The sequence below is a fragment of the Panthera leo genome, chromosome D1 (assembly GCF_018350215.1).
Source record: "Panthera leo isolate Ple1 chromosome D1, P.leo_Ple1_pat1.1, whole genome shotgun sequence".
Lineage (NCBI taxonomy): Eukaryota > Metazoa > Chordata > Mammalia > Carnivora > Felidae > Panthera > Panthera leo.
In genome coordinates this window covers 57,075,592-57,102,315 of record NC_056688.1, presented here as the reverse complement: position 1 = coordinate 57,102,315, position 26,724 = coordinate 57,075,592, and the positions used below count along the sequence as shown (strand labels likewise).

The following is a 26,724-nucleotide window of genomic DNA, read 5'->3' as shown; positions in this document are numbered from 1 at the left end:
ACAAAATGGTACAGCACTGCTTTTTGTTTGTTTTATTTTTTTTAAAGTGATTCCTTTATTTGAGGGGTGGGGAGGGGCAGAAAGAGAGGGTAAGAGAGAATCCCAAACAGGCTCCATGCTGTCAGCACAGAGCCTGATGTGGGGCTTGAACTCACAAACCGTGAGATCATGACTTGAGCAGAAAGTAAGAGTTGGACGCTCAACCATCTGAGCCACCCAGGCTCCCCAACAGTACAGCCATTTTTGAAGAAAGTTTCTTACAAAACTGAACAGTCTTACCAGATAATCCAGTAACTGTGCTCTTTGATGTTTACCCAAATGAAATGAAAACATGTCCACACAAATATCTTATGTCTGCACAAAAACATACACCTGGATGTTTAGGGCAGCTGTATTCATGCATGAATTAAAAACTAACAGAACTGAAAAAAGTAGTGGATAAATCCACAATTTAGATGGATATAGAATGATGGGGCAGGACTTCTGGAATGGCAGAGTAAGGAGCTCAAAAAATCCTCTTTAAAAAAACAAAAATCAAAAACCCAAAACATTAAAACTATATGAAATTGTCAAAAACAAAAGTGATCAAAGGCTTACAATAAATTTAGAAGCATTCATTCATGAAAAACTACTGAACCTTTGGGAAGAACAGTGGCAGTCTGTGATGTCTTAGCCGGTGGCTGCTCCTAACTAACCTTTTTCCCCCACACTACCACCCCAGCTCAAGGTTAACACAGTAATTGTTCTACATAGAGATGTAAGCCATGGAAAACTATGTCTTTATTTTGGGAAGGAGCTTACTTGATTTGAAAAACCCCATGCCCAGGGGCATTGAAAGAAACAATAGCAATCTCAGTGACAAAACAAACAGGGAAGGCCAACAACTCAGCTAGCTTGAGGTTGAGGTCCTGGTTGAGGCAAGCAAGGGACCAGAAATTTAATAGGGATACACAGGGAATGAGATAGCCATAGTCGGTCTTGATAAGTTCCCACATATCTATGGCAAAGCACATGAGCAGGACTGACCAGAGTGCCCTGGCTATCCACATATTGCTGGTAGAACTTGAGGGCATACAGACAGGTAGAGAAACATGATAGTGTCCACCAGAAAGTAAAAACTGTGGCAGACTTATAAACTGCCTGAATTTTGAATGTATTCTCTAACCCACACATTAGATTCATCACACAGCCACTGAAGAAGGTGTAAGTCTTATGGGCTCAGTGTATTTGAACAGAACCTCTCACCAGTCATTGGCCAGCTAATTAGCCATGCAGAATCAGAGGCAATCAAGACTTAAACATAAACACAAGAATTAAAGAAACAAACAAGAAAGACATCAGTGACTGCACACTGCAGACTCCACAGATTTAGTCCAGGCAAGTTACCAAACAAGCAAAAGCAACAATAGCCCCTAGGGAGAAAATATCAGACTTCAGAATTGCTAGAATATATTACCTAACAAGATTTAAAAAGGAGATATGCAAAGAAATGGAAAGTATGACCCACATATGGGGGGCGGGGGGAAGCACTCAAAACGATAATATATGAGACTTTAGAAACCTTAACAAATTTGACCTGATTGACATTTGCAGAACAGAACCCTTGATAATTGCATAATGCTTGTTCTTTTTAAGTATGCATGGAAGATAACCATTTGTATTTTAACCCTTATTCTTTTTTAAAGTATATTTAAGTAATACCTACACCCAGCATGGGGCTTGAACACACAACCCAAGATCAAAAGCCACATGCTCTTCCAACTGAACCAGCAAGGCACCCCTTAACACCTATTCTTGATAAAAAAGAAAAAAAAACCTTTCCAAAATATTGAAATAGAACAAAACACCCTCAATCTGTAAAGCAGGATCTATAAAAATTCTATGGCTAAATATGATACTTTATAGTGAAATATTGAACACTTTCCCACTAAGTTTGGGATCAAGGCAATGATATCTACCATCATCAATTCATTCAATATTATATTATTGGAGGTTCTAGCCAATGCAATAAAACAAGAAAAGTAACTTAAAAGACATACAAATCAAAAAAAGTAAAATTTTCCTTATTTTCAAAGAGCATGACATAGAAAAACTTAAGAAATCTACCAAAAATAAAGAAAAAAACTACTTAAGCTAATAAGTGAATTTAGTAAAGTGACAGGATATCAGGTTAACATATAAGAATCAATTGTATTTACATATACTAGCAATAAGCAATTGGAAAATAAAACTTAATGCTATTTATGATAGCATTGAAAACATAAAATATTTGCACAAAATATGTCCAAGACCTCAACACTAAAAACTACAAAATACTGAAGAGAGGAATTAAAGAAACTGAAAATTAACAGAGAAATATACCATGTTCATGGATTGGAAGAACACAATATTGTTAACTTGTCAATTTTCCCCAAATTGATTAATAGGTTCAAAGCAATACCAAATTTCTAGCAGTTCTTTTTTTTTTTTTTTTTTTTTTTTTTAGAAACCAACAAGTTCTAAAATTTATATGGAAATATAAAAGATCTAGAATAAGCAGTCTTGAAATAAGACAGAGGTGAAGAATTTACATTACCTGATTTCTGGGCTTACAAGAATGCTACAGTAATCAAGACACTGTGGTACTGGCATGAAGATATAAAAGACCAATGGGACAGAATAGTTAGAGTCTAGAAATAGTAGTTAATTGTTTTTTATCTAAAAAGCAAAATCAATTCAATGTGGAAAGAAAAGTCTGTTCAACATTCAGTGCTAAGAAAATTGGCTATGAAAATTTTTTCTAGAAGATTATTTTCATGATCTTTGGATAGGCAAATATTTCTTAGGATCCAGAAAGCAGTAATCATAAAAGAAAAATCAATAAAATAGAATTCATCAAAACTTAAAGTTTAAAGCTTCTCAAAAGACACCATTAGGAAAATAAGTAGAAGAGCCATAGAGTAAATTTTCTCTATGCCTATACGTTTGACAAAGGATTTCTATCTAGAATATGTAAGCAACTCCTACAAATCAGTAAGAAGACCCAATTAAAATCCAATTAAAAAATGAGCAAAAGACATGAACAGACTCTGTACAAAGGAAGATATACAAATGTCCAACATACACGTGAGTATGTGTTTAATATCATTATTCATCAGCAAAATGTAAATAAAAATATTGAGATATCACAACATGTACACTAGAATGGCTAAAATCAAAGACATGCCATGTCTAATGTGGTAAGGATAGTGCAGTAAGCAAAATACATTGCTGGTGGGAGTATAAAGTGTAGTGATGCAACCACTTTGAAATTAGTCTGGAACTTTCCATAAAGTTAACATGCACCTACCAAATGACCCAGCAATTCCACTTGTAAATATTTTCCCAAGAAAATGAAAACATATGTCCATAGAAAGATTTATAATGTCCATAGTGGCTTTATTTCAAAACTGGAAACAACCCAAACATCCACAGGTGATGGATAAACAAGTTAATATTCATGTAGTAGAATACAATTCAGCAATAAAAAGGAACGAACTCTACCAAACATTTAAAGAAGATTTAATACCAATTCTTCACGAACTCTTCCAAAAATTAGAAGAGGAGAAAACACTTCTCAACTCATTCTATGAAGTCATTGTTACTCTGATACCAGAAACCAAAGACATGAAAAGAAAACCACAAATGTTACTGATGAATACAGATGCAAAAATCTTCAACAAAATACTACCAAACTGAATCCAGCAACATATAAAATGGATTATTCATTCTGACCAAGTGAAATTAGGCCAGGAATGTAAGATTGGTTTAACATCTGAAAATCAATTAATATTACATACCTTATCAATAAAACACATAAACCACACGATCATCTCAATAGAGTCAGGAAAAACATTTAACAAAGTCCAACACTGTTTCTTGATTTTAAAAACTCAAAAAAAATTTTTAATAGAAAAAAAAATAGAGGGAAACTTCCTGAACTTGATAAAAGGTATCTATGAAAACCCACAGCTAACATCATACTTAATGGTGGAAGACAAAGCTTTTCCTATATGGTCAAGAATAAGACAAGGATGTCTTGCTCTTACTACTTCTATTTAACATTGTATTGGAAGTTCTAGCTAGGGCAATTAAGCAAGAAAAAGCAATAAAAGACATCCATGCTGGAAAGGAAGAAGTAAAACTAGTTCTATGGCATGCTCTCCTATGTAGAAAATCGTAAGGAATCCACTAAAAAACAATTAGACCTAATCAGCAAGACCAACATACAAAAGTTCAGCAAGATCAATATACAAAACCAATACAAAGCCAATTATATTCTACAGATTAGCAACAATCTAAAAATGAAATTAGAAAATTTCATTTAGAGGGCACATGGGTGGTTCAGTCAGTTAAGCTTCTGATCCTTGATTTCAGCTCAGGTCACGATCTCACAGTTTGGTTTATGAGTTTGAGCCCCACATCGGGCTCTGCACTGACCATGTGGAGCCTGCTTGGGATTCTCTGACTCCCTCTTTCTCTGTCTCTTCCCACCTCAAAAATAAATAAACAAACATTTAAAAAAAGAGAAAATTTCACTTAGAATAGTATCACAAAGAACAGGAATCAATTTAACTAAAGAAGTGCAAAACTTATATTTGGAACCTCACAAAATATTGTTGAAAGAAAGAAGACCTAAATAAATAGATATTCCATGTTCATGAGTCAAAAAACTTAATACTGTGAAGATGGCAATACTCCCTATGTTAATCTACAGATTTAATGCACTCTCTATCAAAATCCAAGCTGGCTTTTTTTTTCTTTCCCAAAATTGATAATCTAATCCTAATTCACATAGAAGTGCAAAGGACCAAACATTGCCAAAACGATTTTGAAAAGAAAGAACAAAGTTGGAGGACTGATACTTCTTGATTTAAAACCTTACTACAAAGATACAGTAATCATAACAGTCTGATACTGGCATAAAGATAGACATATAGATCAGTGGAACAGAATTGATAGTCCAGAACTAAACCCTTATATATTTGTGGTCAATTGATGTTTGACAAGAGTGCCAAGACAATTCATGGAAAAAGAATAGTCTTTTCAACAAACGGTGCTGGAACAACTGGATATCCACATGCAAAGGAATAAAGATAAGCCCATTTCTTAAACAGTATACATAAAAATTAAATCAACAGGGGCTAAAGATAGGGGGAAAGGGGAATTCTTTAATGAGTATAGAGTTTTAATTTCACAAGATGAAAAGTTCTGGAGATGAGTCGCACGACAACATGCATGTACTTAAAACTACCAAACTGTACACTCTGCAATGGTCAGGATGGTACATTTTATGTTATGGATATTTTACCACAATCAAAAAAAAATTTTTTTTAATAAAAACATTGAACTCAAAACGTACCGTAGACCTAAATGTAATAACTGATGCTATAAAACTCTTCAAAGAAGACAGGGGTAAATCTTTGCGATTTAGGGTTAGACCAAGCCTTCTTGAACACCCAAAGGATAAGTGACAAAAGAAACGGTAGGTAAAGTGGACTTTGAAGGACATTCTCAGGAAATGAAAAGACCACCAAATGGGAGAAAATATTTGCAAATCATTTATCTGATAAGGGAATGGTGTCCAGAATACATAAAGAACTATCACAAGTCAACGGTAAAAAGACAATAATCCAACTGAAAAACAGGCAAAGGATCTGAACAGACATTTCTCCAAAGAATACATACAAATGGCCAATAAAACATGAAAAAAGTGCTCAGCATCATTAGTCATTAGAGAAATGCAAATCAAAATAACAATGATAAACCACTTTATACCCACCAGAATGGCTATAATAAAGAAGAGAGAGGATAACAAATGTCAGTGAGGATGTGGATAAACTGAAACCCTCATACCCTGCTGGTGGGAATGTAAAATAGTGCAACCATTTTTGAAGGCTGTTTTGCAGCTTATAGTTACCATATGACCCAGGAATTCTACTCCTGGGTATATACCCCAAAGAAATAAAGCATATGCCCATACAAAAACATGTACACAAATGTTTGTAGCAGCATTTTTCATAATAGCCAAGAAGTAGAAACAACTCAAGTGTCCATGAACTGATGAACAGATAAATAAGTGGTACATCCATACAAAGGAATATTACTCAGCCATAGAAAGGGACAAGTCTTACACATGCTACACCATGGATGAACCGTATAAACATTACACTAAGGAAAAGAAGCCGGACACACAAGGCTAAATATTGTGTGACAGAGGGATACAGAATAGACTGTAAATGTATAGCATACAATTAGTATTTCCTGAAAGAATAAATGACTTAATTAAAAATTAAATACAATACTGGGGTGCCTGGGTGTCTCGGTTGAGTGACCAACCTCTTGATTTTGGCTTGGGTCATGATCCCAGGGCATGGGATCAAGCCCCGTGTCTGGCTCTGTGCTGAGTATGGAGCCTGCTTAAGATTCTCTCTCCCTCTGCCTCTCTCCCCCTCTTGTGCTGTCTCTCTCTCTCAAAAAGAAAAAAATAAAATAATTAAGTAAAATGCCCATGCCAACCGGATTTAGAAGATGAAAGAAACATGAAACTAAGGTAAAGCTGAGTTTTCTAAAATGGGTGAGAGGCAGGTGGGAACATTAAAGAGACCTGGAGAGTCAGGGTAAGATCTAAAGCTCTCAGGTCCCAGAGGGAAGTACAGATGTGAGAGCTATTGTCTTAGAGGTGTTAGGTAAGGAGAGGTGATGGTTAATTTCACCAAGGAAAAAGTTCAGAAATAAGAGCAGAGTGGGGGCAGCTGAACCTTCTGCCCTTGTTTCTAAAAGAAGGTGTCTATGACCCTGGTCATTCAAGTGGCATGAGGGGTGTGTGGTGCTGGGGAAAGAACCATGGACTTGGGTCAGAGGACCCAGGTTCTTTGCTTCTGCTCCATTTTGCTGTGTGACCTTGGGCAGCTGATCTTACTATCAGAGGCTTAGTTTCTTCACCTGTAATCAGGGATAATAATGCCAGCCCTCTTTTCCAAAACCATTGCATGGACCAAAAGGGAGAATGGATAAGAAAGTGCTTTGTAAGCCGTAAAAGACTCATCAAATGTAAGGGGTTATTATTACTGCAGTGGGAGATGCAGAAGGCCAATAAAATGGATTTGGTTGCAGTAAGCACAGGGGTTACTTTCTGTTTCTTGAAGAAAAAAAAAAGGAAAGAAAGAAAGAAAAAAAAACGCAGCAGCAGCAAGTACTGCCAGGTGCACAACGTAGTTTTTCCAACTTTAAGAAGCAAATAACAGAGGGGGGCCAACTGGCTCATCCCAGGAGGCCTGTCTTCACCAATTGAATCAGAAATCATGGCTCAGGGAATAGTTGCAGGCAAAGGCCCAGGACAGCAGGCCCTGTCCTGGTGGGGCGGGACTCAGGGCGTGCAGGGCCAACAAGGGTTGTCCACATGGCCCAGGACTTGGTCCCTCAGCCCCTGCGGCTTGGAGCTTCCTTCAGTCCCCACCCAACCAGATGTACTCCTTCGAGTCCCAGGTGGCCCATGAAGGGTGCTGCTAGCCCCCAGGCCACATTCAGGAGCATCACTTCAGGGTTAGGCAGAGAAGTGACCATGGCTTCACCACAAAATAGGCCAGGCTGGGTTTCTATGGCTCCCCAGGTGGCCAGCCTCATTAGAGCTGAGGGCCGCATTGGGCCTGCCAGAACTGCAAGCCAAGTCCAGAGCAGGAGGCGAGGGGAGGCTGCTTCCAGTTCTTTCCAGGCCCAGAGACACATTCCCCCAATGCCTGGCTAGATGTGAGTCCCTAGAGTTTGTGTGCCAGCCTGGAGACAGTCCTTTCAAATGGCACCTTTAAGGCAGCTACACTTCTCCCAGATCTTCTTGGCCTGGGCTAGAGAAGACATTAATGACCATCTAGTCCAGCCTGCCTGCCCCCATTTTCAGTTTAAGACCCTGAGGCCCAGAGAGGCAGGAACTTGCCGAAAGGTCACATCAGGGGAGCTTCTCTGAGGCCGAACAATGGTGCTGAGAAGTCGAGTCTCTCTGGCCTCCCAGCTGTCCATCTCTCCCCACCCCTCCATCTCTCCCCACCCCTCCATCTCTCCCCATTACTGGTATTTTCCAGTCTCTTCTCCTTGGGGCCACTGCTCTCTTACCTCTCTGAGCTTCCTGGCCAGCCCAACCAGCCTGAGGTCTCCACCTGAGGCTAAGATTCTGCTTCCCAGCCTCTACTGTGCACTGGCCAGCTCCAAGAGCTCACCTGCCATGCCAGGCCACCTCACGGACACTCCGTAGGCCTGAGTGGGGCTGGGACGTAGGGGAGGTGAAGGTGAGGTCAGGAGCTGCAACAGCAAGCCCAGTTCTGCCACTAATGGTGATGTGCGGGCATAGGAAGAATGTCACCTTTTGAAAAATGATTCTTGCATTGAGACCCTGTTTTGGAGCTTCTCCTATTCCTCCTCTGGTTGCCTCTGGAGCATTTGTTCTTCCCCTCAGCATTCATTCTTTAATCCCTGAAATCTTGCTGAGGACTCAGACTCAGAGCCCTGCTTTGGGCGAGGCATCAGGACATAGATACTAACTGACTCAGCCCTGCACTCAGGTGGTCCCAGTCTGGTGGAGGCAGCATCAGAATGGGCATTTGTCCCCAGTGTGATCAGCATATGATATGAAGGCAGGACAGGGGACTCTACAGGCCCAGAAGATGCCCCTTGACCCCCAGCCTCGGCAGTCAGAGAAGGCCTCGAGCTCCAGAGTAGCTTGAGGAGACATTTCCTAGGCAAACAAGGCAGGGAAAGGCATTCCAGGAAGCCCATGCTAAGATGAGAAGGTAGGTGGCTTGACAGGATCAGGGAATGGTGCTGGATTTCATGTGGTTTAAACCATAGGCTGGGCAGGGGTGAGGGTGGGTGAGGCTGGGGGTTGGCAGGGGCCATATGTGAAGGGTGCTGAAGGCAGGTCCAATGTGTATTTTCCAACACCACCAAGCCATTAAGTCAATTCTTTTTTTTTTTTAAGTTTATTTATTTTTGAGAGGGAGAGAGAGAGAGAGTGCAGGAGGGGCAGAGAGAGAGAGACAGAATCCCAAGCAGGCCTTGCACCATCAGTGATGAGCCCGATGTGGGGCTTGAGCTTGCCATTAAGTCAATTCTGATGCTGTCTACCTGGAGATACCATCAGATCTCATGAGTTAAGGGCTCGGTCTCACGAGACTACGGCCACCTGTGCTTCTGACCAACTGGTTATAAATTGGAGGTTCCCGCAACCTCCTCTTCAGGTTCAATTAATTTGGTAGAGCAGCTCACAAAACTCAGAAACACTGCTGTTTACCAGTTTATTAGAAAGGATATTACAAAGGATGCAATGAAGAGCTAGATAAAGAGGTACAAAAGGCAGCATTAGGTCCCGCTTTCCCTTTTCCCTCATGTACTGGGCGTCCTGGAGGGGTGCTGGGGCAGACCCAAAGAGCCCACATTCTTTGGAGCGCCAGGCCCAGTATTCCTTTTTCTTACTGAACCTTGGCGTGTCACCCTTGCACGGGGGCCATGCTAATCTCTGTCTCCTTCAAACTTTAGCATATGTGCTGCCAAAGTGAGCGCTCCTTGCTGAGCCTTAGGCTTCCCATCCAGCAACAGGAAAGATGAAACCCAATCATATCTCGAGGGGATGCCACCCCTAGATGAATCAGAATCAACTGTGGAATTTTTTACATGACAAACACGTGGGCCCCATCCCAAGCTTATTAAGTCATCCTTTCGTTCCACAAATATTTTTGCACGTGCCAGACACCGTTCTAGGCGGTAGGGATACAGTAGTGGGCAAGCCCCTGGCCCGCCTTCATGGAGTTTACCCTCAGAAGCTCTGGAGACGGGCCTAGACAGCTGCATTTAGAAAAAAACTCCGCGAGCAATTCCAAAGCCCAGTGTTACGGGCTGAATTGTGTCCCCCTCAAAATTCGTATATTGAAGTACTACCCCTCAGAATGTGGTTGTATTTGGACATAGTGCCTTTAAAGGGGGTAATTGAGTTCGACGAAATCACGGGCTGGGCCACCATGACTGGGTGTTCTTTTAAGAGGAGGTTAGGACACACAGAGGAAAAGACCATGTGAAGCCAAGGCGAGAAGGTGGCCACGTACAAGCCAAAGAGACGCCTCAGAAGAAACCAGCCCTACCAGCACTTTGATCTTGGACTTCTAGCCTCCAGAATTGTGAGAAAATACACTTCTATTGTTTGAGCTCCCCAGTCTGTGGTACTTACTAATGGCAGCCCTAGCAAATTAAGGTATTCGGCCTCACCCAGACACTGCTGCTTAAAAGACTGGACAAGGATGCAGAATGCAAATGGAACACGCCTGGGTAGTGTGAGCTAGGTAACCCAAAGCTTAGAAACATCTGTATAGGTTTGGCCCTGACAGAAGCCAGTTAGCTTCATGTGCCTCACAAAGGCATGACTTTGCGGGAAATGTGGATCCAATGGAGCAGCCTACTGCTGGAGCCCTGCCCCAAACCCCGACAGGCCAGGCACAGGCTCCTACTGTCCACAAAGAGCCACATGCACAGGAATGACCAGCAGATCCCAGGGTTCTTACCTCCATAAGGAGGTTCCACCGGGGACAGGCCTTGGGAACAGCACCAAGGACCCATGCTGCCCAGAGAGACCCAGAATGGGCAAGGATCTGGCCTGAGGTCACACAGCATGATGGATGCAAGCCAAGCTGGAGTCTCACCCCCTGCTGGTGCCAGCTGCTTTCTCCTTCAGCCCCGGCACCTCGCCCAAATCTACTGCCACCCGCTCTGCTTTCCCACCCTCTCCTCCCCACCTCTCTGCCTCTGACTAAGGCCAGGAGCATGATTTCAGAATGATGAAACCTAGCTGCTGAGGTCACGCCGGCCTCTTTCAGTGGCTGTAATTTTGCACGGCCCCATCCCCCACAGTAGGCTGAGGCAGCTGCCAGGCCTTTGGCACATGTCTGGGGGGAATGTGAGGGTGAGACAACCAGAAGAGCCAGGTCAAGAGGAATCATACGTTACAGATCGTCTCCTGACCCAGCACTGGTCTGGGGGACACGCAGACCGATAATACAACCTTGTGCTCACATCATGCCTTCACCCGTCATTCCACTGAATCCTCATAGCATCCCCTTTATACTCAGGCTTTCCAGGTCAATACTACCAAGTTGCTCATATCTCTGTCCCCCGTGCCGTGCTGATTCACATCTCTGGGGGCTTGCTTCTCTGCTGATTTCTCTGTCTGGATTGTTCTTTCTTCCTTCTTCCCTGCCCTCCTTATCTGCTTTGCCTGGCTTCTCCTACCCAAACGTTAAGACCCAGCTCTGGTATCACCTTTTCCAGGAAGCCTTCCCTGACTGTCCTCCCACTCCCACCCCCAGCAGGTAGGCCTATATATTTCTCTGTGTACACTCATACGAAACTTTCTGTTCATCACATTGTATTTTAATCACCTGCTTACATGTCTGTGTACCCACCTCAAGAGCAGGGATAGGGTTGGGACTAGGTCTGGTTCATTTTGGTGCTCCAGCCCCCAGCACAGAGCTAAGCATAGAATGAGTCATTGAATGTGGGACAACCCACCGCCCCCCCCAACCACCACCACAGGGATAGATGAGGCAGGGAATGTTATCCCCCATTTTATAGAGGCCCAAGAGGAGTTACCTGTCCTGTTCAAGGGTCCAGGGTGAGTTAATATCAGAGCAGGGACCAGATTCCAGCTCTCCTGGTGCTTAGATTAGTTCTCTTAAGTTCCAAGGATGGCATTTACAGAACAACCAGCCAAAGGGACCCACTGAGCCATACTAGGTGTATCAGTTTCCTGTTGCTGCTATAACAAATCACCACCAACTTAGTGGCTGAGAACACCACACATTTATTATCTTACAGTCCTGGATGTCAGAAGCTCAGAATGGGTCTCACTGGGCTAAAATCAAGGCTTCAGTAGGTCTGCATCCCTTTCTGGAGGCTATAGGGGAAAATCCATTTTCTTTTCTTTTTTTAAAAAAATTTTTAAATGTTTTTATTATTTGGTTTTGAGAGACAGAGAGACAGCATGCAAGTGGGGAAGAGGCAGAGAAAGAGAAGGAGCACAGAATCTGAAGCAGGCTTCAGGCTCTGAGCTGTCAGAGCAGAGCCCAATGCGGGGCTTAAACTCAAGAACCACGAGATCATGACCTGAGCTGAAGTCAGATGCTTAAGCAACTGAGCCACCCAGGCGCCCCAGGAAAATCCATTTTCTTACCTTTTTGAGCATCTAGAGGCTGCCCGCATTCCTTGCACCCATCTTCAAAGCTGGTGAGGTCTGGTCAAGCCTTTCTTACATTGTGTCACTCTGGCATTCCCTCTTTTACTTCCCTCTTCAATTTATTAGGATCCTATGATTATGCTGGGCTCACCCAAATAATCCAGAATGATCTCCCCATCTCAAGGTCAATTGAACTACAACCTTAATTCCTTTTGCCATGTCATCTAACATATCCTCAGGTTCTGGGGATTAGGAAGTGGCTGTCTGTGGGAGGAAGGGGAATTATTTTGCTTACCACCCTGGTGGGCAAGGAGATAATGGATCTGTTAAGGATGGAGTGACCAGACTTCCCAGTGTGCCTGGGATTGTTCTGCATTAAACCTGTCATCCTGAAATGATTATTGATAGTGCCCATTTCTCTCTCAAAAACATTCTGGTTTATATGGTTACCCCAGTCATAGACTATTGGAACAGGAAGTCTAAGGCTACCATTTTGCAGATGAGGAAACTAAGGCATTGGAAAGGGGAGGAACTCGCCCAATGTCACACAGTTACTGACAGAGTGGAGACTGGGATCCAGGTTGTTTTTTGGATTAGGAGAAGGCCAGCTCAGTGCCCAGTTCAAGCTGAAATATTTCTTTCATGAAGTCAAGACTTCCTAGAGGAAGCAGTAGGCAGTCAACAATGATGATGATAATGAAGATGATGATGCAAATTTATTAAATACTTCCTATGTTCCAGGCACTGTTAATTCATGCTGAATGCTTTATCTGTATCATCTCATTTGATCCTCACAAAAATCTTGGGTCATTTTGCAAATAGGGAAACTAAGACTTAGAGTGGTCAAGTGCCCAAACCAGTAGGTCACTAAGACTCAGGCCCTTTTCTTTCCACTATAAACCTAGTAATCTTGGGCTCAAGGAATGAAGAGAGCCGAAAGCCTTGCTTTGGAGAAGCATCAGTTGCAGGGTGGGGAGGAAGAGTGTGGAGGAGCTGCTGGCTTATTGAGCCTGTGAACTGATGAGAGGAAGGGCATGAGGATGAGGGGCTCAAACAGTTGTGTTCAGTTTCCACTGACGACTTAAAACTATGGTCATAGCAGCAAGAGTTTACTTTAAAGGGTTCAGTTATTTTTCCATATCTGCCCAATGTAGAACATTTGGAAACTACCAAAAGTGAAAAGAAGATAATAACAGTTGTGATAATTCCATTCTCCCAAAGAACCAGTGCGAAGACTTTGGCAAATTCCCTTACAGGGATTTTTTTTTAATTTTTTTTTTTCAACATTTCTTTTTTTTTAATTTATTTTTGGGACAGAGAGAGACAGAGCATGAACGGGGGAGGGGCAGAGAGAGAGGGAGACACAGAATCAGAAACAGCCTCCAGGCTCCGAGCCATCAGCCCAGAGCCTGACACGGGGCTCGAACTCACGGACCGCGAGATCGTGACCTGGCTGAAGTCGGACGCTTAACCGACTGCGCCACCCAGGCGCCCCTCCCTTACAGGGATTTTTTAAAAAAATAAGATATGTTGACGTATGAAAAAGTGTAATAATAATATTATCAACACCTGTGTACCTGCTCTCCGGCTTAAGAATATGCAGTTACATATATCATTGATGTCTGGTATACCTGTTTCCCATCGTACTTCCTCCCTCCTTCCAGACGAGAGGTCCTTCCAGGCTTTTCTCTATGCATATCGCTCTTACTTAGTTGATGTCAGTGTGATTTTGCAATTTTGCACCAGAAGAGTTCAGGAGAGACATCAGAGGGTCCCTAGCCCTCCCACAGTCGGCGGTCCTCCATTTTTTTCTTATGAAAAATAGCAAACAGTGTTGCACTGGCTCCACCTTCATACCCCTGGCTCTTGGTGGCCTAGTGGTCACTCCACCCTTGGTGCTTCCTGCCCCAGGTGTGCAGCTGTGGACCTGATTCAGCCCCTCTCCTGCCCGCCTCCCCCCCTGTCTGACCGGGATGCTCTCCATCCTCCCTCTATGTCTCCACCTCTCCCTTTATTCCGCTCAGCCTTCTCCTGTCAGTCTTTCCTCGTCATTCTCATGTCCCCTGCCGGGCACTTCTCCTTATGTAGGTCCCTGTCCCTCCTCTTCATGTTCCTCAGCCAGTCCCAACAGCCACCCAGGTGGAAAGAGCAGCCAGTCCCCAAAAGCCTCCCCAAAACTTCCCCTGCCCATGCCTGGAATTCCTCTGTTGCAGCTAACTCCTTCATTGTCAGGACTGGAAGCATGGTCCCCACCCCCATTTCATGGCTGAGGAAATAGGCAGAGAAAGAACTAATGTGCCCGACATCACTAGGCAGAGTGAATAACGGAGTAGAACCAGAAGCCAGGGGTCCTGCCTCTTATTCCAGGGTTCTTGAGACCCCCCTCACTGGGTAGCAGCACCCACTAGGCTGGACCCCTCCCTGCTTCCAGAGAACTGGTGTGTCCTGTAGGTGAGTGGGTTATTGGTCACTGCCACTGTCCCGTCTGGAGCAAGGGAGCATCTGCAGCAGGAGCATGAAGGGGGTGGGGGGGAGGCCCAGCAGCTGCCATTCAGGGGCAGAGTGTCAGAGCTGGCGAGGTCTTGAAGCACACTCCTTCCAAGGACAGGGTGGGGGTGGGGTGGGGGGATGGGCGGGGTAGCCGGAACTCAGAGGGACTGTGCTTTGCTTTGCCCAGGGTGACACGTACAGTCTGTGGCACTTAGCTGACTACACTGATTGCCCAAGTGGCATGCAGAAGGGGAAAAAGAAACCCACTGGTCCTGCTGGCCTCTCTTCCCGTGTCCATATGTCCTAACTTCCTTGTTTGCTGAGACCCCTTCCTCCCTTCCCTCCCCTTCTAACTCTCCTTCTCAGTCTCCACCCCCCATCCTTCAAGTGCTAGAGTTCCTTGGGAAGGGGAGGAGCAGGAGGACAGCTCTGGTGATGGAGGGTAGGAAGAGATGTTGGGAGGCAGGGGCAGGCCTATGTGGGTCTGGTGAGGAGGAGGCCCATCTGGCTGATGGTTTTGAGGTCATCCTGCTCAAAGTCTTAAATGCCAGATGGTGAATTGGATCTTTACCTAAAAGGCTGCTGTGGGATGTATGGAGGCAGGGGACAAGATCGAGGCCCGGCTCCATCATTTACTAGCTGTGCGGTCTTGGGCAAGTCACTAAGCTTCTCTGAGCCCCCATATCCTCATCTGTAAAGTTGGAGAGCAACAACATCTCATGTGCAGATTAAATAAGACAATGCAGGGCAAGTAGCCCGCCCAGAGTTAGGCACACACATTTAACCATGTAAATGGCAGCTGTGTGACTCCTGCAGACATCCTGGGCTCACGCTGGGCCCCTGTTGTTAAGACCGTGAGCTGCCCCCGATTTCTTAGACCCATGGGGCCTGACCCCAGGGAAGATCAAAGGTGAAGGGGATTCATTCTCCCTAACCTGTCAAACAGAGAGCTCCCAGTCTTTCTGAGGAGCTAGCCCTATGACACACAGGAGCTGCCGTTCTCAGCAGTGAGGGGACAGATGTGCCAGGGTGGGGTGGGTACGCTGCGAGGGAGCCCCTGGAGATGTGGGGCCAGGCCAGAGCAGACTTCAGGGAGTGACAGTGGGCAGCACCTCCTGGTGCACGCCGACCCCTCTCAGCAGCATCCACGGGCAGCCAGAGAAGCCGCAGAGACCACAGTGCTGATGCTTCACTGCCACGAATCAGATGGCATTGGACAAGCCTCCCCGGCACCTCTCTGAATCTCAGGTTCCTCTTTAGCGGACAGAATACTCGTACCCCTGTGACGGGGTGATCTGTTCAATGAAACATCGTCTACAGAGCACATGGCAAAGTGGGGGCATAGAGTGCCCAAGAAAATGGTGGTGATTCGGTTTTGTGCGTACCTCACCTTCCAGACAGACTGAGCCCTTGGAGGGCTATTATGCCAGGGGCTCTTTCTCTTGTGCCTCCCAAGACCCAAATGGCGCCAGGTGCCCACGCGGGGCTTTTTCTGTATCCGTTGACCGAATGACTGAATGATCTGCTAACCTGAGTGAAGGGAGAATGGCGAGGATTTGCCATTTGGTGTTTTCATGCGGATGAGGTCATAAACGATGAATCACGTGTAATTGGATGCTGAGCCTCGGTGTGGTTTCCAATTCGTGAGCTCATTTTATTCGCGCAGCCCCTGCCCTCTGCCAACATTTGGAGGATTTGGAGAAGCTGGGATTGGTCTCCCCAATTTCTAGATGGGAAAATTGAGTTTGGGAGAGGCCGAGGGACTTACTTGGGTCACCTGGCAGTGGACACCATGGTTGGGGCTGCTCCCTTCCAGCCAGAGGGTTTTTGCAGGAGTCCGGTGGGAGGTTTGGGTTGCTCAGGTTGCAAGGAATCGAGGCCCACTGAGGTACTGTGGGGACATGGGGGATGGCGAGAGCGGCACAGCCTTTTCAGTATCAGTGTCTAACGTGCAGCTTTGATGGCCTGGCAGCCCCTCCAGAGGCCTTTGCAGGAACATTCCCAGCGCCTAGATTAGGCTCTCCTCGTCCCATGACTCAGCCTCCTACTTGTCTCTGCTTCTTTTCTCTGCCCACCCTCTGGGCCTCCTGTTTAAACCTCGAAGACACAAAATCTATTACCTAGACAAGCATTTTGGTTGCAAGGAGCATGGGCTCTCTCAGGCCATCTCAGGATTCCTTCTCTGGGTGGGTGGGACGGGAAACACATGGCCTCGTACTGGGAAGGGCTCAGACATCAAGGCAAACACATGCCCTATCCTCCTCCATTTTTATGTGCCCATTGCCATGGTGGGCCTCAGTTCGGATCCCTGGAGGGAGCGTTCCGACAGACTGAGCTATTTACCCCTGGTGGGCTGATCACCTCACTGTACAGACTCTTCCCAGAGGCCACCTTGGGGCTCTAGGGAAACTGAGCTGCTGCTCTCCCTACCTCTGGTCTCATCAGTGGCCTCCCCTGTGCAAACACCTGCCCAGCTCTGCTTTTTTGAAAGGGGGTGGGGTAGCATAGCTGTTTCACCAGAAGAAAATATTGTGAATATCCTTAGTGCCTTCAGATTGGGTTTGTCTCTACTTACCCTGGAGTGTCCCTCGGGGGCAGTATTCCTGAGCCAGGCCACCTCTTACAGCACTTAGTCTCTCTTAGATCCAGCCTAGAGATGGTGACTTTGCCTTAGGTGTGGCAAGGGTGGAAGAGGTTTATAAACAAAGCTGGCAATATATGTCCCCAAAGTGGCCATTTTCTTTTCTTTTTTTAATGTTTATTTTTGAGAGAGAGAGAGAGAGTGAGCATGAGTGGGGGAGGAGCAGAGAGTGGGGGGGGGGGGGGCGGACAGAGGATCTGAAGTGGGCTCTGCACTGACAACAGTGAGCCCGATGTGGTGTCATGACCTGAGCCGAAATCAGACGCTCAACCAAGCCACCCGGGCGCCCCAAAAGTGTCCACTTGCATCAGAAGGCACTGTGCAGGCAGCAGGCTCTCTGAGGCAGGGGATGCCTCTCTCTTGCAGATGGATCTCAGAGTCTGTGGGCAGAGTGGAACAGCCAGTTACTCCCTGGGCCCGCGGTCAGAGCCCTGTCAGCCCATAAGGTGTATGATAGATGGGGACTCAAGGCAAGCATTGCGTCATGGAAAGTTCTAGGCAGCAAGTGGAAAGATGTAGATGCAGTGAGGCGCCCCTGTGGGTGTTGGGGAATGGTTGGAGTGAATGTTCAGGCCCCGGATAAGCTCACCCGGAATGAGCCCATTAAGGAGTAGAATTAGTTGTGGCATCAAAACAGGAAGAAATGGCACCCAGGTCCATATCCAGGGTGAGCCTGGGGTCTAGAGACCACAGGCGGCCAATGCCCAGAGGCTGTTGTGAGGGACCCAGCACAGCCAGGACTCCCTTGAGGGAGGTCACGTGTCTTCACATCTGCCGACCACCGTGACCCCTCCCTGGTGTGAAGCCCGAATGGGGCCTGTATGAAAGCCAGGAAGATTATAGCTCTGGCTTTCCTTTCCCATTCCAGGAATAAGCATTTGTGTCTGGTTGGATGGATCCACGGGAGGGCTAGGGAGAGCTGGGTAGAAACTACCCAGTAGGGAGCAGCCAGGCTTCCCATGCCCTCTGTGAGGATCGAGATCTGCCTATATCATGTGTCCAGGGAATGCCATGAATCCAATCGAAAGCAAAGCACTACAGGGTAATCTGGTGTTTCTGGTCATGGGGCCTTCCAGTACCCTCTTAGCTCTTATCCATGGAGTCATCCGGAATAGGAGGTTTCCAGAAGCAAGTGACTGGCCTCCTTCAAGCCATCCCCAGTGATTTAGAAGGAATCCGAGGCCTCCTGAGGCAACATAGGAGGCTCTAGTCCCAACTTTACCAGGTGACCTCAGACAAGTTATTCACTGCCTGAGCCTCAGTTTCCCCACCTGCAACCTGGAGAACACAAATACGTATTCTGTTTTGTGAGTTTGCCTGAAGGCACCTTGAACAACACCAGAGCTCTGTGCACACCTGAGCAGTTCTTGCTATTAGATTGGAACGGAATTTACCAGAAATCAGGGCCTACCTGTCCAGTTTACCTTTGTGTAGCCAGTGTTTGGCACATACTAGGTGCTCAGTGAATCTTTTCTGAATAAACCAACATGGAAAAGGACAATTTTGAGACTCATTATTACTGACAGTCATTCCATCAGAGCCAGCAGAGAGGCAGGCCTCTGAAAAGGGCATCAGGTCGGTAGATCCAGTCTTGGAACTGACTTTTCAGCTCAGTCTTTCTTGCAACTGACCTGCTGAGGGAACTGGGGCAAGTCACATCACTAGTCCGGGCCTTAGCTTCCTCATTTTGTTCAAAGAAAGGGTTGGACAAGAAGAGTTCTCGGGTAGCTTCTTGGCTCTCTAGTCCTGAGGATTTGCTGGGGGTGACCATGTGCCCACCCCCATCTGGGTTCCTTGTGACCATGGAAACCATTCTCCCGGCCCTGCCCTTCTCCCCGTGTGTTTTCTTTCTTCTTGGTATTTTTTACTTGGATTGGGCTATCTTCATTTGCAGGAGTTTAAATGCTGCTTTGGCCTTTTGTATATATGTACCCTACCTCCCACCCCAATGGGGGAGCTCCCTTGGGCAGCGCTGCCTCCCCCCGCCCAATCCTCCACCGCACCTTATGGGCAAGACCATCTTCCTCCTCAGCCTGCACATCCCACCCCCTTCAGATTGGGACAGGCCTCATCTTCTTGCTGGGTCTCTCCCCACGATTAGACCCAGAGCTGTGGCTGCTGCCCTCACGACGGGTGGGGGAGGGCAGAGTGACACGCTTGCTGACAGACTGAGGCGGTGCTCCTTTGGGAGGGGGCCAGCAGCCGCAAAGGTGCAGCCGTGCCAGGTGGGCCTTGCCAGCCAGAGCTATTTTTAGAAGCCATGTTTGCAAATTTTGTGTTAATAGTGTCTCTGTCCAAGCTCTGGCTCTCAGGACTTAGAGAGGAGGAGAGCCTTAGAGAAACCCTCCCGCCTTGTTCTCCTCCTCCCCGTCATTCGTGCTCTCCTCCTCGCAGGTGGCTGGGGTTAGTGGGGTACAGCTATTTGTGTGCAGCACATGGTGGGTAGGAATGGGGCGGGGGTGGGGGAGAGGTGGAGAAGCTTAGAGCTCAGGTTGCTTGAGTCCAGTCTCAGAGGGGTGGTGGGACCCCTAACCACAGGACACCTCTGTCAGTGCCCATGTCACTGGATGGGAACTCTCAGTTGCCTGGTCTGTCACCACCTTAAGCAGTGAACTTGAGCCCCCACCAGGGTTCTATATGTCTCTGATGACACCCACCCTCACCTGCAGGACTTAACTGAGCCTGTGCTGGTCTCAGTTGAGCTCTGGTCCCAGTGCACCTTCCTGGCACAATCCATCAAGGGAAGGGACTGGCAGGTGGCAGAGAGGTGAGCAAGGCCCACACCGTCCCACCCTTAGCAGCCCTGATCTGACAAGAAAGGCAAGGTCATTGAGCACATTATTACCACTGTGAGGGGGATTCCAAAGGACAAATGGTGGGTGCTGAGAGAGTAGAACTTGCTCTAAGCTGATAACTAAAGTGTGAGCAGAAGTCAGGTGAGAAGTCGGTGGAAGAGAGATCCGCACGGCTGGAGCAAATCCTGATCACAGGAGGCTAGAGTGTAAAGGCCCAGAGGGCGAGCCTAAGGTTCAGTGATTCTCTGACCATGAGGCAGGGGATCCCTCTAACCACAGAGGCTTCCAAGGAGGAGGCTCCCATTTTTTCCTGGTCCCCACCCACCTACAGACCTGCACCCCACTCCACCCCCAATACCTAGGGCAGCCCAGGATGGAAGAAGGTGCCTCCCCTGCAGGGCAGTGCCTTCGTGCATAGTCAGGGATCCTAAAGACCAGGGCTGGAAGGGACCTCATAGTGCCACCACTGGTTGTGTTAGGACTCTGCTTGAACACCCCAGTGCTGGGGAGCCCAGTCTAATGGACAGCTTGATAGGGAGTGAGCAAACTCTGACTAGGAACATTCCTCCTGCTGAAACCCACCTTCCTGTGCCGAACCCATCTGGCCCTAGCCTTGCACTCCTTCTGCTGGAAGACAGCCTCCTATAACTTCTGGAGACACAGGGTTGGATTCCAGGCCTGGCTCTCTCATTTAGAGCTGTGTGACCTTGGGCAAGGTCAACCTCTCCAGGCTTCATCTGTAAAATGGGGATATTAATGAAGTTGGGAGGACTAAAAACGAAGTGGAAGAAGGTCTCAGCCCAGGGCCTGGAATACAGTAAAGACCCAATAAACATTTTCAGTAATGCTACTAGGTTATCATCATTACCATGTAATACACGGGGAAACTGAGGCCGGGAGCGGTCGGCAGCGGGGGCGGGGGGGCTGGGGTCGAGGGCAGCGGAGCGGGAGCGGCGTGCAGCGGGCCGAGCGGGGGCGGGCGGCCGTGGCCTCAGGGGCCCTCTCCCGGCTCCGGCCCCCCTCGCCGCCCGGGCACCGCTCGGCTGCCGCGCTTTACGAGCAAAAACAAACACGTCCCACAAGCGGCCCCTGTGCGGCGCGGCCCCGCGCCCGCCAGCGCCGCCGCCTCCCGGTCAAAGCCGGCTTTGTGCCCGCCCCGCCGCCCCCGCGGCCCAGGCGATTTTAATTAGTGTCTGGGTCTGCGCCGGGAGATGGAAATCAAAGCCCCCGTTCTTCCAGCGCCCCCGCCCCGACCCCCGCCTCCTGCCTGCGGATCCCCAGGCTCCGCGTACCCCTGCTGGCAGCCGCGGGAAGTGGAGCCCTCCCGGAGCCGCCGCCTCGAGTTCGAATCGCGCTTTTTAAGGCGCACGGACCCGGGGCACGTCATGGGCGCCCCGGGCCTCGGTTTCCCCAGTAATACTAGCATTCAGCTCAGGCAGCCAGCTCTTAAAATGTTGCTGGGATGGCTGATGAAGTCTGACTCGGCGAGCAACCACTAGAGGATGGGGAGGAGGAGAAGGCCTTGAGGGGAAAGGCTGCGTTGTGGACAGCTCTCTATGACCCAAGTTTTGAACCTTATGCTCTTCAGGGTTTCTTAATTTTTTTTTAAATGTTTATTTATATTAGAGAGAGAGAGAGCAAGTGGGGGAGGGACAGAGAGAGAGGGAGACAGAACCCATAGCAGGCTCCAGGCTCTGAGCTGTCAGCACAGAGCCCGACGCGGGGCTGGAACTCATGAGATTATGACCTGAGCCAAAGAAGTCCAACGCTTAACCACTGAGCCACCCCGGTGCCCCTGCTCTTCAGGGTTTCCTAAAGGGGCAGACTGGACCTTTGAGTCTGCCTGGGGAGCTTGTTTAAAATGCCAAAACCTGGCCCCACTCCACACCTGCTGAATCAGAACCTTGGGGCTTGGAGCCTCAAAATCCACATTTTGAACAAATGCCATGTTGATTCTGGTGCCTGAATGTGGCATGTGCAAAGGATAAATGAGCCATATTGTTAGAAAAATACAGTCTTTGCTTCCAATCCCCACAGTATCCTGACTGAAGTGGGACATTTGGCCCCACGACTTAGTTTTATTCCCCTTATAGAGTACTGTGTCCTCCAGGATATCGGTGTCCTTGCTCACAAAATGGGCACAACCTTGAGAATCAAAGGTGTCCTTGAGTGGGAAAGGCCATTAGAAGCAGGAAAACTCCTAACAGTCCCCTCTCTCACACTCTGCCATTAACACCTACCTCTAAAGGTATTTTGGTGAATGGCTGCTGCTGCTCAATACCGTGCTGTGGCTCCCAGTTGCCTTCAAAATAAGATTCTGACTCCTTATGATGGTGTTCCAGATTGGGTCCTGGCCACATCTCCTGCTGCTTTCTCACAGTCCCTCATCTTGGTATGAAGCCACCCTCCATTTCCACCTCATCCCAACATCTGTGCTTTCCTGCTTACTTGCCTTTGCCCAAGCTGTCCCTTCCGTGGAAAAATACTTCCTCCTTACCACCCCCCTACTCTATTTCAAATAGCCAGACTTTGTCATTTCCTCATGACCCTGTTGAAAGGCTACCTCTTCCATTCCTGTCCCATCCCGGTCCCAGTGGGGTGTTCTTTACCTCCCAGGAACTTTTTTTTTTTTTTTTTTAAGTTTATTTATTTATTTCGAGAGAGATTACGAGCAGGGGAGGCGCAGAGAGAGAAGGAGAGAGAGAATCCCAGGCAGGCTCAGTGCTGTCAATCCAGAGCCTGACCTCTGAAATCATGACCGGAGCCGAAATCAAGAGCCAGGATGCTTAACTGACTGAGCCACCCAGGTGCCCCTCCCATGAACTTTTTCAGCACTCTGTTCCTCTGTTAAGGTACTGACTGTCTTTTATTACTGGTTAAAATCTTGGGTTTGGGAGTTTGATAAACCTGGTTTGTTACTCTGACTCCACCACTCTGTGACCTTGGGTGAGTCTTTTAACCTCTCTGAGCCTCTGTTTCCTCTTATGATTATTGAGGGGGTTAGGGGACATAAGGAAAGGGGCAGTACTTGGGGCAGAAGCTAGTCAGTGCAGGGTCACAGTTAAAAGTGCAGGCTCTGAACTAGATTACTCGGGTTGGAAACCACATTCCACCCCTACTCATTGGCAGCATGACTTTGGATAAGATTACTAAACTCCTCTTTGCCTCGGTTTCCCCAACTGTGCGATCAGGATAACAATAGCGTGGCAGACAGCCCCCATGGTGTTCCCCAGGATGGTCACACCTTGCATAATCCTCTCTTTGAGGGTGGGTGGGACCTGTGATTTGCTTCTGGCCAGTGGAATGTGGCAAAGGTGAAGGGATTTTGTAGGATTGAGGTCCCAAATCAGTTGATTTTAAGTCACTCAGAAGGGAGATTGAGTGGGTCTGATGTGATCAGGTAAGAGCCCTTAAGAGAGGAACTAGATTCTCCATGGAGTCAGAGACTCTGTTCCTAACTTTGAAGAAGTAAGCTGTTGTTGTAAGACCAGCTGGTAGTCGCTAGGAACTGAGAGTGGCTGGCCCCTGGCTGGCAGCCAGCAAGAAAAGAGGGACTTCAGTCCTATAACCGCAATGAGATGAATTTTACCAATAACCTGGGGGAACTTGGAAGTGGGTCTTTTCCCCAGTTGAGTCTTAGATGAGACCACACCCCTGTGGATACCTGGATCGTGGACTGGTGAGATCCTGAAGCAGAGAACCCGGTTAAGCCGTGCCCAGACTTCTGGCCTATATAAACTGTGAGATAATAAATGTGTTTTAAGCTGCTAGATTTGTGGTAGTTTGTGACCCAGTAATAGAAAACTAATACAAATCGGGGCGCCTGGGTGGCGCAGTCGGTTAAGCGTCCGACTTCAACCAGGTCACGATCTCGCGGTCCGTGAGTTCGAGCCCCGCGTCAGGCTCTGGGCTGATGGCTCGGAGCCTGGAGCCTGTTTCCGATTCTGTGTCTCCCTCTCTCTCTGCCCCTCCCCCGTTCATGCTCTGTCTCTCTCTGTCCCAAAAATTAAAAAAAACAAAAAAACAAAAAAAAAAACGTTGAAGAAAAAAAAAAAGAAAACTAATACAAATCATATTCACTTCATAGGGTTCTGGTAAAGATTGAGTGGGGCCACTGAGGTAAAGCCAGCCTGGTGCTGGTTCATGGGAGATACTCAGTAGTGATTAGCTGCCATGAGCCAGCTAATTATGTTTGGAACACAGCGCTTTACAAAAATAAATTTTAATCACCAGCTTATTAGTTCGTTTACAAAAACCATAGGATTTGCAAGCAGGAAAACTACATTTGAGCAAACTTGCTGTAAGACCTTCCCCTTGCTATGTTATGACTGTTAGGATGCTTTAGGCTGCAAGTATAGAAAACTTGACTAATAGTGGCTGTCTTAGGTTGGGATTCTTAGAAACAGAACTTAAGGCAAGGAGTCATGTGAAAATGATGTGTATTAGGAAGAAGGTTTCCAAGAGAAACCAGAGTGAGAAGTAGGACTGGAGGTGGGTGGTGGTGGGGGGTGGGGGGTGACATCAAGACAAGTCCCACAAAGAGAAACTTCGGCTCCATCTTATAGAGGAGCTCCGAGGACAGTGCATGTCACTCCTCAGAGCTGGCCAGGTCAGTGCAAGGCAGCTGGAGGACTGACACCTCCATACACATCTGTCACTGGTTAAGGGCCTCCCTTGAGGTGGGGCAGGGGTGTAAATTCCCAGGCTCTTCTGGCTTTTCATGCTCATAGGCAAAGTGGGTTCCAGCAGCCTGAAGGCCATCCTCTGACAAGGGGAAGCAGGTGCTGGCTTTTGGGAGTGAAAGCACAGTGGGAGCCGGTGTGTATGAAAATGTTAAAGGGATGAGAGGGTCATTGGCAGCATTGCTGCAGTGGCATAAGCTATAAGGACATCTGTTGTTTGCCTAACAAGAGACGTAGGTGGTCCCCAGATTGGCTCAGTGTGAGTCATTGATGTCACTGAGGACTCAGCTCTTTTCAGCCTTCCTTAGCATGGCTGGTTTTCATATCCTTAGCCTCATGGCCACAAGATGGCTGCCGCAGCTCCATATCTCACATCCTTAGCCGATGGCATCTGAAGTAAGAAGCAAAACAGGGCGGTAGCAAAAAGACTTTCTCTTCACAGGACTCTCTCCTTTGAGGAGGAAAATCCCCCCTTCCACAACCCACCAGGTTGGATCACATACCCAGCCCTAGACCAGTCACCAGCAGAGGAGAGTGGGTTGCTAAGGTTTGCTTAGGTCATTCAGTAGTTCACCCCAGGTGCTGAGCACCTGTCCAGTGGGGTTCTGTTAGCACAGAGGAGGTAAGGGAATGACTACTGGGTGGGCACCCAAGAGTATCTGCCACAGCATCACTCTTCCTCATTTGCAAAAGGAGAATACTGGTACCTGCCTCTGAGATTCATGGGGAGGATTCACTGAGCAGATTTTAATTGCTCGGTATGTCCACGCCTTTTTTTTCTCTGCTGTTTCTCTGTTGAGCTCATGGAAGGCAGGGACCATGTCTGGTTTACCCTTGCTTCTGTTGCTTCAGCCCTCTAAAGAGTAACTCCATCAATTTCTCTCCATGTGTTGCCACGCCCTAGTCCAGACTGCCATCACCTCTCACTGGTAGCTGTGATGGCTTACTCATAGATTTCTCAGCTCCCGTTCTTGGCTCCCTCTAAGTCTTTCTCCCACAGAAGCCTGACAGATCTTTGTAAAACACACATCTGATTGAATTATATCCCCGCTGAAAATCCTTCCAGGCTCAAGAAAAAGGGCGGGGATGGGGGTTGGGTGGAGGCTGGGGAGTGATATTCAGAGTAACTACTGGTTTGGGATGGGCCCTGGGCAATCAGAACAGGCACCAACATTGACAGCAATGCCAGCACATCCTTCCTGCACATCGGCCCTGTTCTGAGGGCCCTAGGAGAGCTGGCCTCTGCCTGCCTCTCTGGTTTCTCTCTGGAGACTGTCTGTGCCACCCGCCAATCCCCTGCTGCCTGTACCACCCTGCCTGCACTGGGCCAATGCAACTCTCGCGTCGGCCTGATCTGCTCGCCCTTCCCCAGATGTACGACTCGTCTCCAGGCTTCTGAATGTGTTTCCCGGGGCTGGAACATGATTCCCCCACTTCTTCTGGCTACTTCTTTAAAACCTGCATTTTGGGTGCCCCCTCTTCCAGGACACTTTCTCTGATACTCCTCTCCTCCGTCATGGTCTCTCATGGCCCCTGTGCTTTCTTCTGTCAAAGCACGTGTCACTCAATCGCCATTGTTGATGTCTCTTTCTCCCTCACCAGACCGGGGTCTTTCTGAGGGCACGGTGGGACACACAGGACAGTTGCATTACCCGTGCTGGTAGTAGTGGGTGGTGATAGTGGTGGTGGGGGATGGTGGAGGCCAGCACCACTCTCAGACCCAGGCCCCTCTCTGACCTTCTTCCAGCTGCACCCCTCCCCATAGCACAAGGAGTCCATTGGTTCAAGAGGATATGTGCCCCCCCTCCTTCCCCACACTCTGGGAACCCAGGGTCCTAGAATTCTCTACCCAAACAGCCCAAGTCTGCTTCCAGGACTGCATAGTCC

The 26,724-nt window shown here is 47.6% G+C and overlaps 1 non-coding gene across 1 annotated transcript; it reads right to left on the bottom strand.

Annotated features, from left to right (window-relative positions):
• Positions 1-9,465: 9,465 nt before the first annotated feature.
• LOC122201512 lies at positions 9,466-9,570 on the bottom strand. Its single transcript, XR_006194214.1, has one exon. It is a non-coding gene; the product is annotated as a U6 spliceosomal RNA (small nuclear RNA).
• Positions 9,571-26,724: the final 17,154 nt, after the last annotated feature.